Genomic DNA, 22362 nt, shown 5'->3' with positions numbered 1-22362 from the left:
ATATAATTCCTGTGATATTGCCTTATAATTCTCTGAATACTGGCATATAATTCCTGTGACATTGCCATCTAATTCTCAGAATACTGGCGTATATCTCCTGTGACATTGCCGTATAATTCCTGTGATATTGCCGTTTAATTCTCTGAAAACTGGCGTATAATTTCTGTGACATTGCCGTATAATTATTGGAATACTGGCGTATAATCAGTGGCGCAAGTTCGTCCCAGTCACCCGGACGCATGATAAATGTTGATGCTCCCCTACATATACACACACATACCATATGTAGCTATCCGGCACTAAGGGTGAACAGTAGCAGTGTGCTCAGGTACCTTTCCTAATAGTAATTTAGATACACATAGAAAGTGGACGCACTCCAAGTCAGTCATTACAATAAAACAGACACCAGCATACCATTATAGTACACATACAGTGCTCCCTCACCCGCCAGCAAGTCTCGATGAAGATGCTTTGGTGCAGCGGTGTGCCAATATAATTAGTGTTCCCTCTAGGATTTTTTTAGGGCAGGGTGCTGATCACGGGGCGGGCACATTTCTCCATTCGGGAGGGTACATTTTTAAGTTAGATGGGCAAACTTAGGTACATACTATAATGCTTGGTGCTCCCATTCCTATAGGTCAAAACATGGACAGTGCGCATCGAAGGTGCGCAGCAAAAATCTAGGGGCGTTGTTTCGTGGAGAATGGGCATGGCCACATAATAGTGGCAATTCACATTACACCACACGGTAGTGCACCTAATATACATTGCACCAGGTAGAACCTCCTATACACACTGCGACAGGTAGAGCACGTTATACATATTGCGCCAGATAGAGCACGTTATACACATTGCGTCAGGCAGAGCACTGAGGCACACTGCACCAGGTAGAGAGCACTGAGGCACACTGCACCAGGTAGAGAGCACTGAGGCACATTGCACCAGGCAGAGAGCACTGAGATTGAAGTTTACAGCTGCAAAATACTTACAAGGTTAATTTAGCCCAGGGGGACTCTCATGTGCCTACCGGGTCCAGCGGCGCACGGCTGGGTCCGGCGGCGTGGTGGGGTCCGGCAGGCAGCAAACGGCGGAGCGGCAGGGCGCACAAAAACGGGCAGGGCGGGATTCAGCTGTCTAAAAAAGGGGCAGACACCTAGCGTGAACACTAGATATATATTAAAAAAACACAAACACCTCATTCACTTAAACACATACGTCTCTTTCGCTTAAACACACACGCCACTTTCACACACACACACACACACACACACACACACACACACACACACACACACACACATGCCTCTCACTTACATACACATGCCTCCCACTTACACACACACACATGCCTCTCACTTACACACACCTCTCACACACGTGCCTCTCACTTACACACACACACCTCTCACACATGCGCCTCTCACTTACATACACATGCCTCTCACTTACACGTCTCTCACTTACATACACATGCCTCTAACTTACACACACACAAACACACACACACACACACACACACACACACACACACACACACACATGCCTCTCACTTAAATACACATGCCTCCCACTTACACACACACACGCCTCCCACTTACACACATACATGCCTCTTACACACATGCCACTCACTTACACACATCACTCACACACATGCCTCTTTTACTTGAACGCACAACTTTCCTTAAAAACACACACACACACACACACACACACCTCACTTAAAAACAAGCACACACAAAACACAGTGCTTTCCCCCAAATACACCTATCCCCCACCCCCCACACAGTGCCTACCTTTGGCTATCATCAGGCTGACGGAGCATGGAGGAGCATAGAGCTTCCCTCGGCTGGCTTACTAAACTAGAAGGGCCTGGGAGGAGCTGCACTCTGGAGCTCCCCCTAGCTGCAGCCAGTGCCATCTCTCTGTACAGGAGGCAGCTTCCGTGTCACTGACACAGCTCCTCCGTCTGCAATAGCAGCGCGGTCCTCAGGCAGCGGGAGACAGTGGAGGAGATGTGCCCCCTTGCGGTCAGGAGCCCGGCGGCAGCCGACTCCACTGCCTCCCACAGTTCCGCCACTGCGTATAATTCCTGTGATATTTCCGTATAATTCTCAGAATACTGGCGTATAATTCCTGTGATATTGCTGTATAATTCCTGTTACATTGCCGTATAATTCCTGTGACATTGCCGTATAATTCCTGTGACATTGCCGTATAATTCTCTGAATACTGGCGCATAATTCCTGTGACATTGCCGTATAATTCTTTAAATACTGCCATATAATTCCTGTAACATTGCCTAATAATTCCTGTGACATTGCCGTATAATTTTCGGGATAATGGCGTATAATTCCCGTGATATTGCCGTAAAATTCCTGTAATATTGCCGTATAATTCTCGTAATACTGACATATTATTACTGTGACATTGCCGTATAATTCTCAGAATAATGGCGTATAATTCCTGTGATATTGCTGTATAATTCCTGTGATATTGCCGTATAATTCTCAGAATACTGGCATATAATTTCTGTGACATTGCCGTATAATTCTCGGAATACTGCCGTATAATTCCTGTGACATTGCTGTATAATTCCTGTGATATTGCCATATAATTCCTGTGATACTGGCGTATAATTCCTATGACATTGCTGTATAATTCTATGAATACTGGAGTATAATTCCTGTGACATTGCCGTATAATTCCTGTGATATTTCCGTTTAATTCTCTGAATACTGGCATATAATTCCTGTGACATTGCCTTATAATTCTCGGAATACTGGCGTATAATTCCTGTGATATTGCCGTATAATTCCTGTGACATTACCGCATAATTTTTGGAATACTGACGTATAATTCCTGTGATATTGGCATATAATTCTTGTGATATTGCCGTATATATCTTGGAATACTGCCGTATAATTCCTGTGACATTGCCATATAATTCCTGTGATATTGCTGTATAATTCTCGGAATGCTTTCATATAATTCCTGTGACATTGCCGTATAATTCTCTGAATACTGTCATATAATTCCTGTGATATTGCCATCTAATTCTCAGAATACTGGTGTATATCTCTTTGATATTGCCTTATAATTCTTGGAATACTGGCATATAATTCCTGTGACATTGCCATATAATTCCTGTGACATTGCCGTATAATTCTCTGAATACTGGCGTATAATTCCTGTGTCATTGCCGTATAATTCTTGGAATACTGGCGTATAATTCCTTTGATATTGCCATATAATTTCTGTGATATTGCTGTATTTTTCTCAGAATACTGGCGTATAATGTCTGTGATATTGCCATATAATTCCTGTGATATTGCTGTATAATTCTCGGAATGCTGGCATATAATTCCTGTGACATTGCCGTATAATTCTCTGAATACTGGCATATAATTCCTGTGACATTGCCGTATAATTCTTGGAATACTGGCATATATTTTCTGTGATATTGCCGTATTATTACTGTGATATTGCCGTACAATTCTTGGAATACTGGCGTATAATTGCTGTGACATTGCCGTATAATTCTCTGAATACTGGCATATAATTCCTGTGACATTGCCGTATAATTCCTGTGATATTGCCATATAATTCCCATGATTCTGGTGTATAATTCCAGTTATCCTGCCGTATCATTCCATATAAATCCATATAATTCCATATAAATCCAGTCCAGTGGTGCTGCCATATAAGTTCAGGGGTGCTGTCAGGTGCTGTATATTATTTACTCCAAATAAAGGGGTTATTAATATTTAATCCAAATAATTTTTACAGGGCTTGCCCTGTGAGGTGTAGGAGTACGCTCTCTTGTGCTGCATATTGTGTTATATAACTCCAGAAAAATAATGGAGAACAAACATTTTGAGGAGTTAATAGGGAAAGATCAAGAACCACTTCCTCCTAGTGCTGAAGCTGCTGCCACTAGCCATTACATAGACGATGAAATGCCATTAACGTCATCTTCCAAGGCTGGTGCCCAATGTGATAGTAGAGGACGTGTAAAATCAAAAAAGCCTAAGTTTAGTAAAAAGAACCAAAAAAAGAAATTTAAATCATCTGAGGAGAAACGTAAACATGGCTTGTGGTTCAGCTTCACATGACGATGGAAGCCCTCATCCTCCCACTAGAAAAATTAAAAGAGTTAAGCTGAAAAGAGCACAGAAAAGAACTGTGTGCTCTGAGATGGTATCACAAATCCCCAAGGAGAGTCCAATTGTGTCGCTGGTTGTGATGCCTGACCTTCCCAACACTGGACAGGAAGAGGTGGCTCCTTCCACCATTTGCACATCCCCTGCAAGTGCTGGAAGGAGCACCCACAGTCCAGTTCCTGATATTCAAATTGATGATGTTACTGTTAAAGTGCATCAGGATGATGATATGGGTGTTGCTGGCACTGGGGAGGAAGTTGACGATGAGGATTCTGATGGGGATGTGGTTTGTTTAAGTCAGACACCAGGGGAGACACCTGTTGTCCTTTGGATATAGAAGCCCATTGAAATGCCTGGGCAAACTACCAAAAAAGCCACCTCTTCGGTGTGGAATTATTTCTCCACAAATCCGGACAACAGGTGTTGAGCCATCTGTTGCCTCTGTCAATCTGTAATAAGTAGAGGTAAGGATGTTAACCACCTAGGAACATCCACCCAAATATGTCACCTGCTGCGCATTCATCAGAAGTCACTGTCAAGTTCAGAAACTTTTGGTAAGAGCATAAGCAGTCCACTGACACCTAAATCCCTTCTTCCTCCTGTACCCAAGCTCCTGCAAGAGACACCACCTACTCCCTTAACGTCAACTTCCTCCTCAGTCAGGAATGTCTGTAGTCCTGCAGGCCATGTCACTGTCAAGACAGAGGAGTCCTCTCCTAACCAGGATTCCTCCGTAGGATCCTTGAGTGGTACGCCTGCTGTTGCTGCCGCTGCTGTTGTTGCTGCTGGGAGTCGATCGTCACCCCAGAGGGGAAGTTGGAAGACCACTTGTACTACTTCCAGTAAGCAATTGACTGTCCAACAGTCCTTTGTGAGGAAGATGAAATAGGACTGCAGTCATCCTTTTGCAAAGCAGATAACTGAGGCCTCGACAGCTATGTTGGTGTTAGAGGTGCGTCCGGTATCCACCATTAGTTCAGAGTCTCTTAAAGAATTGTTTGAGGTACTGTGTCCCCGGTATCAAATCCCACCTAGGTTCCACTTCTCTAGGCAGGCGATACCGAGAATGTACACAGACGTCAGAAAGAGTCACTAGTGTCCTAAAAGTGCAGTTGTATCCAGTGTCCACTTAACCATGGACATGTGGACAAGTGGAACAGGGCAGACTAAGGACCATATGACTGTAACAGCTCACTGGGTAGATGTATGGCCTCCCGCAGCGGCACCAGTAGCAGCATCTTGCAAACGCCAACTTATTCCTTGACAGGCTATGCTATGTATCACCACTTTCCATAAGAGGCACATAGCTGACAACCTCTTACTGTAACTGAGGAACATCATCGCAGAATGGACTCTCCTGTGGATTTGTGATATTGGACAATGCCACCAATATTGTGCGTGTATTACAACTGGGCAAATTCCAAAACGTCCCATGTTTTGCACATACAATTAATTTGGTGTTGCAGAAGTTATTAAAAAAATTAAAGGGGTGTGCAGGAGATGCTGTCGGTGACCCAAAAAATTTCGGGATACTTTCGGCATTCAGCCACCACATGCCGAAGACTGGAGCGCCAGCAAACACTCCTGAACCTGCCCTGCCATCAACTGTAGCAAGAGGTGGTAATGAGGTGGAATTCAATAATCTATATGCTTGAGAGGATGGAGGAGCAGCAAAAGGCCATTCAAGCCTATACATCCACCTACGGTATAGGCAAAAGAGGGGTAATGCACCTGACTCAAGCACAGTGGACAATGATTTTTGTCTTGTGCAAGGTTCTCCAACCCTTCGAACTTGCCACACGTGAAGTCAGTTCAGACACTGCCAGCTTGAGTTAGGTCATTCCCCTCATCAGGCTTTTGCAGAAGCAGCTTGATAAATTGAAGGAGGAGCTAAGATGGAGCTATTCCGCAAAGTATGTGGGACTTGTGGATGGAGCCCTTCATTTGCTTTGCCAGGATTCAAGGGTGGTCAATCTGTTGAAATCAGAGCACTATATTTTGGCCACCGTGCTTGATCCTAGGTTTAAAGCCTACGTTGTATCTCTCTTTCCAGCAGACACAAGTGTGCAGAGGGGCAAAGACCTGCTGTTAGAAAATTGTCAACTCAAGCGGAACGTGACCCATCAACAGCTCCTCCTTCAATTTCTCCCACCACTGGGGCTGCAAGGAAAAGGATAACATTTCCTAGCCCACCTACTGGCGGTGATGCAGGACAGTCAGGAGTGAAAGCGGACATCTGGTCTGGACTGAAGGACCTGCCAACGATTACTGACATGTCTACTGTCACTGTATATGATTCTGTCACCATTGAAAGAATGGTGGAGGATTATATGAGTGACAGCATCCAAGTAGGCATGTCAGACAGTCCGTACATATACTGGCAGGAAAAAGAGGCAATTTGGAGGCCCTTGCACAAACTGGCTTTATTTTACCTAAATTGCCCCCCTATAGTGTGGACTCCGAAAGAGTGTTTAGCGCAGCCGGTAACCTTGTCAGCGATTGGCGTAGTAGATTACTTCCACAAAATGTGGAGAAGATGATGTTCATCAAAATGAATTATAAAGTCTTCGGGAAGACTTTTACCAGCAATTGCCTCCAGGAAGTACACAGGAACCTGTGATGGTGGATTCCAGTTGGGACGAATTAATACTCAGTGAGGAGGATGTACACGGTGAAAGGGGTGAGGAATCAGAAGATGATGATGAGGTGGACTTCTTGCCTCTGTATAGCCAGCTTGTGCAAGGAGAGATTGATTGCTTCTTTTTTGCTGGGGGCCCAAACAAACCAGTAATTTCAGACACAGTCGTGTCGCAGACCCTGTCGCTGAAATGATTGGTTTGTTAAAGTGTGCATGTCCTGTTTATACAACATAAGGGTGGGAGGGCCCAAAGACAATTCCATCTTGCACCGCTTTTTCTTCTTTGCATCATGTGCTGTTTGGGGACTAGTTTCTTTTTGTACCATACTGTCTGTAACTGCAGTGACACTGCTAGATGGGCCAGGTGTTTGTGCCGCACACTTGTGTCGCTTAGCTTAGTCATACAGCTACCTCATTGCACCTCTTTTTCGTCTTTGCATCATGTGCTGTTTGGGGCCTATTTTTTAAATCTGCCATCCTGTCTGCCACTGCAGTGCCACAACTAGATGGGCCAGGTGTTTGTGCCGCACACTTGTGTCACTTAGCTTGGCCATCCAGCTACCTAATTGCACTTCTTTTTCTTCTTTGCATCATGTGCTGTTTGGGGACTAGTTTTTGAATATTGCCATCTTGTCTGCAACTGCAGTGCCACTCCTAGATGGGCCAGGTGTTTGTGACGCACACTTGTGTCGCTTAACTTAGTCATACAGCCACCTCGGTGCAATTTTTAGGCCTAAAAACTATATTGTGAGGTTTGAGGTGTTCAAAATAGAATGGAAATGAGTGGAAATGATTGTTATTGAGGTTAATAATACCATAGGAGCAAAATAACCCCCAATTTCTGTGATTTTAGCTGTTTTTATGTTGTTTTTTCCAAAAATCATCCAGATCCAAAACCAAAACACGAAATGTGGTTTTGGCAAAACCAAGCCAAAATCAAAACACAAAAATGGAATTAGAACCAAAACCAAAACACAAAACACGAAAAGTGCAAGCAACACATCTCTAATGCTTATACGCCCTGGTGCATCTAGGCGCAGCAGAGAAGGCAAGATGAGTGAGGCTCCATCTGTAGTAGTGCACCCAATTCATATTGTGTCGCAATACAGCAACCCCCAGTTTATACTATGCCACATTACAGTGACCACCATGTAATACAGGAAGTGTCGCATTGACCGCCATGTAATACAAGGAGTGCCACAGTTACAGCCAAAGGCCTTCATTCAGCATCAGCTGCAGTTTTTCTAATTTAGGGTCGCAGCAGCCTTGTGTGAAAATAGCCCAGACCCTCCCCCGTTTATGACACCCGGCCCCACAATGCCGCATTGCCGCCAGTGAACACCTCTGCCTGTTAATCAGGCAGAGGCATTTACATTAGTGAGATGCAATCACATCTCACTGCATGCACACATAAAATTGTCAGTATGTGATTGCATCGCTAATGTGATCCATACTGAATAATACCACTATGCAATGCAGGGAGTGCCACAGTGACAGCAGGGAGGAGTGCAGTGGCCTCCATATAATACAGGGAGCATTGCAATAACCATCATTTTATACCATGTTGTAATTCAGGGAGCATCACAGTGATTGCTACAGTATGTAATATAATGAGCATCACAGTGACCAACCTGTAATGCAAGGAGTGTAACAGTGAATGCCATATAATACCATCACAGTGAATGCCATTAGAATACATGTAGTGTCACAATGACCCTCATATTATACTGCAATATAATCCAGGTAGCAACACAGCTATTGCCATGTAATACAGGAAGCATCCCTGTGACAGCCATAAAGCACAGTGTGTCGCAGTGATCACCATATAATTCAGTGAGCATCACAGTGACCACAATGTAATACAATGAGCATCACAGTTACCAATACGTAATGCAATGAACATCACAGTGAATGTGATATAATACAAGCAATGTCACAGTGACTATCATGTTATACCTCCGTATAATACAATGAGCATCGCAGTGACTGCCATATAATACAGGGAGCATTACAGTGACTGCCATGTATTGTAGTGAGCCTTCCAGTGACCATAATATAAAACAGGGAGCATTGTAGTGAACAACATATAATACATGGAGCATTGCGGTGACCATTATATAATACAGATACTGTAATACAGGTTGAGTATCCCATATCCAAATATTCCGAAATACGGATAATTCCGAAATACGGACCTTTTTGAGTGAGAGTGAGATAGTGAAACCTTTGTTTTCTGATGGCTCAGTGTACACAAACTTTGTTTAATACACAAAGTTATTAAAAATATTTTATTAAATGACCTTCAGGCTGTGTGTATAAGGTGTTTATGAAACATAAATGAATTGTGTGACTGTAGACACACTTTGTTTAATGCACAAAGTTAAAAAAATATTGGCTAAAATGACCTTCAGGCTGTGTGTATAAGGTGTATATGTAACATAAATGCATTCTGTGCTTAGACTTATGTCCCATCACCATGATATATCATTATGGTATGCAATTATTCCAAAATACGGAAAAATCCGTTATCCAAAATACCTCTGGTCCCAAGCATTTTTGATAAGGGATACTCAACCTGTATGACTTCACCCCTCATAAACACTTACAGATGGAGCCACACTAGTCGTGGCTCCGTCTGTGATGGGCGCGCCTATCACCAATAGCGCCCCCATCCAGCTGGGCATGTGCGCCCGCAACGTGTCCCATTCACTTGAATAGAGAGCTTCTCCTCCCGCCCGCCCGGACAGAGACGCTCAGAATGGGAGCGTCTCTGTGCACTCCTGGCGTGACTAGGCAGACGGATCACCTAGTCACGTCGGGAGTGCACATTTGCGATGGAGCCGCCTCAGATGAGCATGGCTCCATCTGTACACACACATAGAGATGTGTCCTGCTACATCTTTGCTCCATATACTATGCCGCACGCCTTGTTACTTTTAGCCCTGCCATGCCACTGCCTAGTATTCTAAGTTGCTAAGTTGATGGAATCTATCATTCAGTACACTATACAGTAGTACTGAACTGCACTTTGTCATGAATGAAGAGCTGCAATTGAATGGGAAATAAAGGATTAAGGGCCTTATTCAACTAGCATAGCTACAGTGATGTGATCACATTTGGCAGATTTTCTGGCCTGTGTGCACGCACAGGGCCCAATCTGCACAAAGCTCAGGCTGGACAATGGAATTGTATTGCAGTAAGGCTAACGCCTTTGCCTGATTGACAGGTAACACAGTGTTGTGGGGCATGTTGACGGAAATACAGGTGTGCCTGAGTCGGCCATGTGATGTCACATGCGGCCGCTGTGAGAAAAAACACCTGCCTTTGCATCCAGACTGCGCAGGCTACCCTTATTATGCTGGGTTTGCAGTCACATCACTGGAAGAATAGTTTTTTTTGCTAGGTGGCCTTGTCCTGCGCTGCACAGACCCCAACATGTGAGTGCTAGCTTTTGCAGTTTTCCTAAATTAGATGATGATGATGCAGACAGGGCTGCATTAGCACAAGCCCATTTACGCCACTCAAGCAAGGTTGGAATTCTGCCGAGGCTTACTGTACTGAGTTCAGGTGATGGGCCAGTGATAGTGACTGGAATGACCCGGCATTAAGGAGACAATTTTGTTTCAGTCTCACTGAACAGATTAAGGACTTATCGATCCAGTATTCTGCCCCAAAGACCTTAGATGATCTCATGCAATTGGCCATCAGGATGGACAGATGCATCAGAGAGCAGATAATGAAGAAAGAGTTACTTCCTCTGCTAGTCTGGGCATAGACTTCTGAAACCGCAGTGGATTCGGCAGAGCCTATGCAGATTGGGGCTTTCCATCTAACTGTGGAAGAAAAGTCCAGGAGACGGTCACATAACATGTATCTTTATTGCAGTGGTAAAGGACATCACGTCAACTCTTGCCCACAGAAGACAGGAAAGGACTAGGCCCGAATGTAAAAAGGCAGGTTCATTTGCATCTAGCAGCATTATCTCCAAGAAATTCTCTACTAGTTCCAGTTTTTTTTTTCCATGGTAGAGAAGTTGGGTCCTCTGCATTCTTGGACAGCTGCTAGTAACTTCATGGACCTTGCTTTTGCTCAATCTCTGGGTATCCCTACAAAGAAGTTGGATTCTTCAATCACAACTTGTGGTTTAGATGAAAGACTCCATAATGGAATCGTAACTCTTCAGACACTGTCACTTCAATTGGCCATTGGTGCCTTATATTCGGAGGTCCTGTCCTTCCTTTTGATTTTATGTCCTATGGCCCCAAATGTATTAGGGCTACCTTGGCTAAGGGATCAGAATCCTGTGATTCATTGGAGCACCAGTAAAATTGGCAGTTGGGGATCTTATTGTGCCTCTCGCTGCCAATCTGGGTCGCACAGGTGGTTCCAGTGGGGTTGCCGACACTTTATTTTGTTTTTTTAGATGTGTTCTCCAAGAAGAAAGCGAACACTCTTCCCCTACATCGCCAAATGATTCTGCTATCAACTTGGTGCCAGGTGCCAAATTTCACAAAGGCAGATTATATGCTCTCTCATTATGAAATCCAAAACCATGGAGGACTGCATTCAAGAGAACCTACAAAAGGGGTTTAGTCAGCTATCAATGGGGTAAATTTACTAAGATGGGAGTTCTATTTAAGATGGGATGTTGCCCATTGCAACCAATCATATTCCAGGTATTATCTTCTAGAAGGTGCTAGATAAATTAGAAATACAATCTGATTGGTTGCCATGGGCAACATACCATCTTAAATAGAACTCCCATTTTAGTAAATTTACCCCTAAATCACCAGTAGGGCAGGCTTCTTCAAGGTGAAGAGGGATGGTTTGTTACATCTATATATTGATTACAGGAGCCTCAACAAGATTACAGTTAAAACTTATTACCCATTACCCCTCATCTCTGTTTTGATCGACCAGCTTCGAGAAGCAGTAATATTTTCAAAAAAATATTTGCGTGGAGCATATCATTTAATTCAAATTAAGGAGGGTGATGAAGACAGCCTTCAATATCCATACAGGGCACTATGAATACCTAGTAATGCCATTTGGGTTGTCAAATGCCCTTGCAGTCTTTCAGGACTTTATCAACAATGCTCCTCATGAATATCTTGGGAAATTTGTGGTCATTTACTTGGATGACATTCTAATCTACTCTCAGTCCTTGGCAGAGCATCATATCCATGTAAAGGCAGTTCTCCTCAAACTATGAGAACACCACTTATATGCTAAGTTAGAAAATGTGAGTTTGAGGTGGAGAAGATTACATTCCTGGGGTACATTATCATTCCAACTGTCTTTTCCATGGATTCCAATAAGCTTCAGGCAGTTCTTGAATGGGTCCAGCTTTGCAAATTACTATTGAAGATTTATTTGCTCCTTCTCTACAGTCGGGGTGCCAATAGTCGAGCTAACCAAAAAAGGGGATAATCTGTCTCACTGGTCACCTCAAACCCTCCAAGCAATTAAGGATTTGAAGGAGGCCTTTGTGTTCGCTTCCATTCTTTGACCCCCAGATCCTAACCTCCCCTTCATTTTTGAGGCGGATGCCTCAGAAGTTACTGTTCGGTTGGTTCTCTCCCAGAGGGACCCCAAGGACTCAAAGTTACAACCTTGTGCCTTCCTGTCATGAAAATTTTTGCTGGCATTGGTTAATAATTAAAATGATCATAACATTATAATGATGCTGGGAACTGAGAACTCTTAGCCATCAAGTCTGGTCTGGAGGAATGGAGGCATATCTTGGAGGGAGCCAAATATGTCATTACTGTCATGACCATAAAAATGTATCCTATATTGAGTCAGCTAAGAGGTTAAATTCAAGACAGTCTTGGTGGGCATTAGTCTTTGCCAGATTTAACTTTGTTATCACTTACAGATCTTGGTCCAAGAACGATAAAGCTGATGTTCTGTTTCGAAGCTTCATTCATTTAAGATTCCTCCAGTCCCAGGGTTCCTATAATTCCAACTAAATGTATCCATGCTGGACTCACATAAACTCTTGTTTCCCAAATTCGGACAATGCAGTCACTGGCACCTTCAGACACTCCTTCTGGACTCCTGTTTGTTCCTGAAAGATTCAGGGGAGCAGTTTTATCTGAATTTCATACTAAAAGAGTTTTTGGTCATCCTGGAATTTCTAAGATTCTTTCGCTCTGTCTGATGGCATTCCATGTCTCGAGATGTTAAGGAGTTCATTCAATCCTGTAATTCCTGTGCCAGAAACAAGACTCCTTGGGTGTTTGCTATGGTGCAGCTTCTTCTTCTGGTGGTGCCATCAAGACCCTGGTTTTATATCTCTATGGATTTTATTGTGAATCTTTCAGTGTCCTTCAAGTGTAACACCATCTGGGTGGTAGTAGTTTAGTAAGATGGCACAATTTATTTAATTGTCCTAGTTGCCCAGTGCCAAGGATTTGGCAGCTCTATTTATTCTGCACATCCTCAGACTGCACAGTTTACCGCAGGTCATCCTATCGGATAGGGGCACCCAATTCATCGCCTGATTCTGGAAGTTGTTCTGCTTAAGATTGTTTGTCAGTCTCAGACTTTCATCCGCTTATCACCCACAATCCAATGGACAAACAGACCGTGTCAATCAAGCTCTGGAGCAATATCTTTGATGCTATGTCTCCAAGTGCCAGAATGACTGAGTTGAACATTTACCACCTGCGGAATTTGCCTACAATAATTCCTGTCGTTCTTCTACTATGATATGTCCTTTTGTTTGTGTTTCAGAATTTCAGCAAATGCTTGTAATCCTGCACGAAAAATGTGCTTCTGCATTAGTTTTTCTCTTGTCTCAAAATTATTTAGAGGAAGGTGTATCGTGCCCTTTGCAAGGCCTCATTCCATTCAAAACGTTTTTCTGACAGACATCGAAGTCCTTGTACTTTCAAAGTAGGTGACATTGTGTGGCTCTCTGTCTGGAATATCAAACTCTGCCAGCCCTCTCAGAAGTTGGGTCCTAGATTTATTGGGCGATTCCAGATTGTTAAACAGATAAATACTGTGGCCTTTCGTCTCAAATTTCCCAGGACTCTAAGGATTAATAACACCTTCCACTGCTCTCTTCTAAAACCAGCTTTCTTTTCATCTAAATTTAAGGATGGTTGTCTCGTCCGCCATCTCCAGTGGTAATTCAAGGTCATCGTGAATACACTGTGTAAAGAATCCTTGATTCCAAGTTTCTCTTGGGACAAGTTAATTTCCTGGTCCACTGGAAAAGCTATGGGCCTGCAGAGAGAGCCTGGGTTCCTGGGAGACTTTTTCATACCCCTAAGCTTAAAAAGTGTTGTTTTCAAGGAATTCCTGGATAAGCCCAGTTCTAGGGGTTCCTTAACCTGTCCTCAAGGGACGTACTGTTACAATCAGCGGCACGGCTCATTTTATCTGTGAGTCCTGGCCATTGCTAGGCAACCGGGTCATCACTTTTGCCAGAAGGTTACCACCAGGCTCTAGCCAAAGGGACGTCAGGCAGCTTAAACAGCAACGTGTCAGGCAGCCTAAACAGCAACGTGTGAGATATGCAGTTTAGCAGGTGCACGTACTTTGTTAATTGTATTCCCTTCCTCCTTGTGTGCTGCTGATTGACTTCAGTGTGTCTTTTAAGGCATTCTGACCAGATATGCCTCTCTGGTTATAGCTTATGCTTAGTCTGTATAAACAGCTGATCCCTGTCGACAGTTCCTGTGGATACTCTGCTGGTTTTATAGATACCCTGCCTGTTCATCTGCCTGCCCTGTCTGATTCTACCATCTGCACAGTGTCACCACCCACCTCAAGTACCTGCATTCCACCTCTTTGCACTTTCACCTATTCTGAGGTCCAAGTCTGTACCTGACCCTCAATCCTCTGAGCTCCTGTGTTCCTGTACATTCCTGAAACCTGTCCAGGTTAATTACCTTGCAGTTTCCAGCCTATTTTGTGAGCCTCTACTGCTAGAGGTTTAAGTCCATGGGCCCCCTAAGTACCGGTGTGCATATTGAGCTCTAAGGGAACAGTGGGGAGTTGCCCTCTTGAGGGCTCAAAGGGGTCTCACACAAATAGTGCTGGCATTCCCTAACACTGTGTAAAGTGTGCAATACAATGTCTATAATGGTTTAGCATAACATGCAGCTACAGATGGGTCCATGTTTATCTTGACCTTTAATAAGATTAACTGAGACTGGGCAGTCGGACTTAATCTGCTGCTGTAATGACTTAATCCCCTGCTGTATTGTTCTCTGTATTGTATTGCAGCTGAGATCAATAGATTAAGTGTTTATGTTAATAAACCATGTTGAGCCTAGGCGCAGCAAACTAGCCAAGATAACCGTGGACCCATCTGTAGGTGGCATTACCTAGAAATGACAGGTGGTAGCAAGATGGGAGCAATATATTGAGTTCGTCAGAGTACTTTAAGAATATTAAACTTTAATTGTTCTGTCTTTTTTTAATGCTGGGCATGCTTTTTGTGGCTAGTACAGATAGGTATGCTTAGAAATCACAGGAATCTCAACCCAAATGATTTAATCAATTTATTACACAGTCACACTTTGTAAGGGGGGAGGAACAAGGCAACCGGCTCCATCAGGAATATCCCACCTCCAGACCACAACCCACGCACAGTGGCCATCGGCTCCAGAGAATGCACCCAATGGTACACAACATAGGCTGCCACACTGCAGCAGGCGGGGTCAGTCCTGTGCCCCTGGTATAACCCTATCACCCCAACCTGAATCCCTCCACCAGAAGAATAACATCTGGTACCACCAGAGCAACACTGGCCACAACTAAAAGGTGCCCATTACCATTAACAGGCAAATGGGACGCAGCTGTCTGCAATATCAGTTTAGTCTGACAAACATAAACAGCCGGATTCAGCCCATCAGGATCCACAAACTTTAAAGAGACAGAGACTCTAACACCCATTAAATTGAATTACAGTACAAACAACCTACAGTATATTGAATGAAATGTACTGATTTGTATTGGAAATTAATTTGTAATGATTGTATGTAATCTATTTGCTTACCTTTATGTTACACCATTAACTAGAAAGAAAGTAAATATCACATTGTTGAAAGCATTATATTGCATTATTTCTGAATACCGCAGCACATCACCACACCAACGGTTCATTACTGATCGGGGTTGAGTACTATAATAGTGTATATTTCTTACACAGTAAACTGCTGCTCTGCATTCATGACAAAATGCAGTTCAGTACTACTGTACAGTGTAATGAATGAAAGGTTCCTTCAGCCAATCAGCAGGAGGCGCTACAGAAGCTTTGTTGGCTATTTGATGCATGTGCCATGCAGTTTAGGAAAAGCAACTTCTAGTGGACAGAAAGTTGTATTACACTCTCCTGCTTTTCCAGCACCTGTCACAATCCTGTCTAAATTCATATCGTTTGGTGACTTACTTCTGCCATCTGTCCTGTATCCTGTGTCTTTTCTGCTCACTGGGATAAACATCTCACCTGTACCATGAGTTCCCTGAGTGCTGAGTTCTCTGTCTGGAAGGGAAGAGTTGCTAACAAGCTGCACTTATGTTGATTAGTCTTTTGTGTGAATACTGAATTCAGGAAGTCTCTTCATGTTGTGCCTACACAGCAATCATTGAGGATTCTTCATGTTGTCATTATACTACATGCCTCCCTGTGCTCGCAGAGCCTGCAGCCATTACTGCTTCCATGTAGTCCCATGTGGTCCCACAATGCTGTATTTTCCCTCCAAGCCCAGTACTGCGCACAGCCATGACAGTCCAGGTCAGCTGACAGGTCTGGATCCAATCCCGAGCCACTCTGCCATCAGCTGATTGTCATGGCCAATCACCATCCAGCCAGGGGTATATAGCCAGTCTCCCAGCACCGTGGAATAGCCAGTGCTTTGTTGTTCATACCCTGTATGCAGTCTGCAACCCTGCTCCTGGTTATTCTGGACTCCAGTGCTAAACTCCATCCATAGCATCGCCTGGCTCCAACAGCTATCCTGAGTAGCTGTCTCACTGCTCATCGGTCAATCCCAGTGTTCTGTCCTACTCATCGGTCAATCACGGTGTCCTGCTCTGCTCATGAGTCAATCCTGGTGTCCTGTCCTGCTCAACGGTCAATCCCAGTGTTTGGCTGTGCTTCACTACTCATCGGTCAATGCCAGTGTCCTGAACTACTCATTGGTCAATCCCGGTGTCCTACCCTGCTCATCAGTCAATCCTGATGTTTTGCTGTTCCTCACCACTCATTGGTCAATCCTGGTGTTCGGCTGTGCCTCACTACTCATTGGTTAATCCTGGTGTCCTGCACTACTTATTGGTCAATTCCAGTGTCCTGCTCTACTCATCGTCAATTCTGGTGTTCAGCTCTGCTCATCAGGCATTCCCAGTGTCCTGCCCTGCTCATCGGTTAATCCCTGTGTTTGGCTGTGCTTCACTACTCATCGGTCAATCCCAGTGTCCTGCATTACTCATCGATCAATCCCAATGTCCTGCCCTGCTCATCAGTCAATCCTGGTGTTCAGCTGTACCGCACTACTCATTAGTCAATCCTGGTGTTCGGCTGTGCCTCACTACTCATCGTTCAAGCCCAGTGTTCGGCTGTACCTCACTACTCATCGTCAATCCCAGTGTCCTGCACTACTCATCAATCTATCCCAATGTCCTGCCCTGCTCATCAGTCAATCCTGGTGTTCCGCTGTACCTCACTACTCATTAGTCAATCCTGGTGTTTGGCTGTGCCTCACTACTCATCGTTCAAGCCCAGTGTTCGGCTGTACCTCACTACTCATTGGTTAATCCCAGTGTCTTGCACTACTCATCGTTCAATTCCGGTGTCCTGCTCTACTCATCGGTCAAACCTGGTGTTTGGCTGTGCCTCACTGCTCATTGGTCAATCCTGGTGTCCTGCCCTGCTGATTGGTCAATCCCGGTGTTCGGCCATGCCAAACTGTTCATTGGTCAATCCCGCTGTCCTGCTCTGCTCATCAGTCAATTCTGGAGTCCTGCCTTGCACATCGGTCAACTCCAGTGTCCTGTCCTGCAAAGCTGGCCTGCATTCTCCCAGCTCATTGCTGACATACTACACAAGGTACTTTCATGTAACAGAGTAGCTGGCATGCATTCTCCCAGTACTCTGTGTTTCTGCAAAGCTGGCCTGCATTCTCCTAGCTCATCATTGTTGCCCTACACAAGGTACTTACATGTAATGTAATAGCTGGCCTGCATTCTCCAAGCTATCTGCTGTTACTCCTGATCTTTTAGCCATTGCCAAAACTACATTTATACCTGTTGAATCTTTCTATAGTGTATGAATAAATCTTCAAATCTTGCTACATTCTATGCTGGTAATTCAAGCCACGGCCCCATACATCAGCTCAGTCCGGGTCCACAATCAAACTTACCCATGACAGCACCTCAGTACGTTATTTTATACGGTTATAGTATTTTACATTAGGCGACTTAGAATGCCAGGCAGGGTGCCAATAGCAGGGCGCGCTACATGCCATATGGAGCAAAGATGTAGCAGGACACATCTCTGTGTGTGTAAGTGTTTATGAGTGGTGAAGTCGTATTATCTGTATTATATAATGGTTACTGCAATGCTCTTTGTTTTATATGGTGGTCACTGCAATGCTCCCTGTTTTATATTATGGTCACCGGAAGGCACACTTTTGTACATGGCAGTCACTGTAATGCTCCCTGTATTTTATTGCATTCACTGCGATGATCATTGTATTATATGGAGCTATAATATGATTATCGCTGTTATGCTGTCTGTATTATATGGCATTCACTGTGATGCTCATTGCATTGCATTACATGTTGGTAACTGTGATGCTCATTGCATTACATGGTGGTCACTGTGATGCTTACTGTATTATATGGTGGTCACTGCGACACTCACTGTGTTATAGGTCTGTCACGAGAATGCTTCCTATATTACATGGCAATCACTGTGATGCTGTGAGCATAACATAAAGTTGAGATGAGTATTTTAAGAGTATTGGACCTGATATATCTCTTTATGAAAAACTTCCTATGTGTCTTTACAACAGACTTCTTTACATCATGTAATGACAACTTACTGTGCAATATAGATGGCTTTGTAACGTAATCAGATATGTATTCTTATAAAACACAGGACTCACAGACCAAATTATTACTTTATTTAAATGAGTACTGTAAAATATAATGTCTATAGAAGTTTAGTCTTTACACAAAGTGGTCATTTCAAGCAGCGCCCCTGGAGGGTATCCGGTCTTTAGGTCGACCACACTTAGTTCTACAGTTATTAGGTCAACCACTATTGTTTGACATACTTTAGGTCGACATGGTCAGTAGGTTGATGTGGCAAAGGTAGACACATGGAAAAGTCGACATGAGTTTTTCACAATTTTTTCCAGTTTTTGAACTTTTTAATACTTTGCGATCCACATGGACTATGCTGAGCGCAGCGATAGCAGATCAAGGCATCTTGCCCAAAGCATATCGAGCAAAGCGAGCCATGCCAGGGGACATGGTGCACTAATTGTGGTTCCCAGTCACTTTACCCCCAACCCCCCAAAAAAAAGACTCAAGTTGACCTTTTCCATGTCAACCTTGACCGTGTCGACCTATTTCCGGTGTCAACCTAGTCACTGTCAACCAATAGTGCTCGACCTAATGAAGGTCGACCTCGTTAGGGTCGACCCAATGAACCATACAGCCCCTGGAGGAGTGACTGTTTACACTGCCTGAATGTGATCTGTGAAAGGCTGGCCAATCACTGTCAGTAGTATTCTATTCAGTACAGTTGTTTTCATCCAGGTAGCATTTTCCACATAGAGGTTAAACTGTGTATTGCATGGCGTGGATTCTATCGCTGCAAATAGTATGCCGAGAAATGCTGTGACTGGGACGCCACAACATAATGCGCATTAACAGGCTGTGACAGAGAAGCCTGAATGCTGCGCTATGAGCTAAGATGTACAGTAAGAAGACACATCTGTGTAACAGTAATACATTTTTTTGGGATGTGGGGTTGGTGTGTGTTTTAATACTGCATGTGGTGTGTATGGGGGCTACACACCGCATGCAGTATTAAAACATACACCAACGATTGTATAAATAAACAGTAGATGCTAGAATCAAGTGGGCTAAGGGACCTTTTGCGTAAAGGGGAGGAGTTACGACACAAGGGGGAGGAGCTAGGCCAGTGGGATAGTTCCTCTACTATCCACGCCACCAACCATTACCTTTAGTAATCAGGTGGCGAGCGAAGCGAGCCACCGTGCCCGAAGCGTGGCGAGCGTACTTTTCGGGTACCCTGTTCGCCCGTAGCTCCTCCCCCTGGTGACGTGTCTCCTCCCCTAGGTACGTCACAAGGTCCCTTCTCCCACTCCGATATAGAACCAACCATAAATAAACCAGGTCTCTAGATAACTTTAAAGCATTTTTACACCTCCACTGGTGCTTACCTGTAAATTGGATCTGTGGTCCCTGTGCAGCTACAGGGTGTTCTGCAATACCGTGTAACAGGAGGAATACAGACATAGGGTGTCATTCAGAGTTGTTCGCTTGCTATCAGTTTTTTAGCAGCCGCGCAAACGCATTATCGCTGCCCACCGGGAGTGTATTTTCGCTTTGCAGAAGTGCAAACGCCTGTGCAGCAGAGCGCCTGCAAAAACATTTTGTGCAAAACAAGACCAGCCCTGGACTTACTTTTTGTGTGCGTTGATTCTAACGTTGGAGGGATGGCTTCTGACGTCACACACCCGCCCAGCATTCGCCCAGCCACGTCTGCGTTTTTCCAAACACTTCCAGAAAACGGTCAGTTGACACCCAGAAATGCCCCCTTCCTGACAATCTTCTTGCGGCTGCCAGTGCGACTGAAAATGTCACTAGAACCTGTGCAAAACCACAGTTATCTCATTGCTCATTGTGGTGCATACGCATGCGCAGATTAGCTGATTTTTACACTGATCGCTACGCAGTGAACAACGGCAGCTAGCGATCAACTCGGAAAGACCTCCATAGGCTAAAGGAGTGGAAGGGGTGGGGACTTGAGTGAGGTGTAAAGCTTTAGGCACAGAGAGGATAGTTTAACAGAATAGTATGATAGGGTAGATGACAGGAGGGGGACTTGTGGTGATGGGGCAGGGTCTCAGGGAGGGGAGAGAATACTTGACCATCTGCAGCTCAGCTGGTGGCAGCTGAATATAAATAGTAGGAACCAGATGCAACTACAGTAACTAATCAGTTCACCAGTGGGACCAGCTCCATTGAGCTGTGACACTGTGTGCTGACACAGCCAGACCATGGGGTAAATTTACTAAGGTGGGAGATTTTTAGAACTGGTGATGTTGCCCATGGCAAGCAATCAGATTCTACTTACCATTTATCCAGCTGCTTCTAGCAGATAATAGATATAATCTGATTGGTTGCTATGGGCAACATCACCAGTTCTAAAAATCTCCCACTTTAGTAAATTTAGCCCCATGCTGGGTAGTGCTCCTACTCCAGCCTGTGGCATGCTAAGCAATACCGACTTTTAGAAAAGAATTACAAGTACCTATGTATTCCACTGGACATGGGGACGTGATTGGCTGCGTGGGATGTAAGTATTTTTAAGTGTGTATGAGTGTTTAAGTGTGTGTTAATAAACTTTTACTTTCACGGTGTCATACCTCCCAACATGACCCTCTCCAGGAGGGACAGAATGCTCTGCTCCTGGACTTCCCTCTTGATTTTTGTTTGCTTCACCTGTGGTAAAACACCTTTCTTATCAAGTAACTAGTTTAACACATGTGAGGGCAATCAAATATTAAGAGAGAAGTCCAGAAACAGAGCATTTTGTCCCTCCTGGAGAGGGTCATGTTGGGAGGTATGCGGTGTGTGTGATTATTGTAATATTTGTTTTGTTGTGGAACTACAGGTACTAACAGACCCTATAATGCCCTGCATGCTGGTACTTGTGGTTCTTCAAGTACCAGTATGCGGTGCAGGATTGCTGGGACCTGTAGTTCCACAACAAAAGACAATATTTACATAAAACATACCTCCCAACATGACCCTCTCCAGGAGGGACACAATGTTCTGCTCCTGGGCTTCTCTGTTAATTTCTGATTGCTATCATCTGTGGTGAAACGCCTTTCTTATCCATTCACCTGTTCAAAACAGGTTCCAGCAATCATACATTAAGAGAAAAGTCCAGAAGCAGAGCATTCTGTCCCTCCTGGAGAGAGTCATGTTGGGAGGTATGATAAAATTTTTTACACATTTTGTAGCTATTAGCCTGGCACCCACCGCCCACGGATGCCATGGACATCCTTAGGCTTCATCCCTGGCCCTTGAGTGCCCCTTTATTATAGGGGTCCCCACAATCCCAGGGAACCCCGGCCAGGGGTGACTAGTTGGGGGGATAATGCCACGGCCACATGGACTTACATAAATTTGTCCCCCAACTGTGGCTTTATCTCCATGGCTAGTAGAGCCCAGTGCTGGTTTAAAAAATATGGGAGACCCCTATGTCATTTGTCCCCCGTATTTTGGAATCAGCACCAGTCCTAGAGCCCGGTGCTGGTTGTTAAAATACGGAAAACC

The sequence above is a fragment of the Pseudophryne corroboree genome, chromosome 6, assembly GCF_028390025.1.
Source record: "Pseudophryne corroboree isolate aPseCor3 chromosome 6, aPseCor3.hap2, whole genome shotgun sequence".
In the NCBI taxonomy this organism is placed as follows: Eukaryota; Metazoa; Chordata; class Amphibia; order Anura; family Myobatrachidae; genus Pseudophryne; species Pseudophryne corroboree.
Note: the sequence above shows the minus strand (reverse complement) of the source record.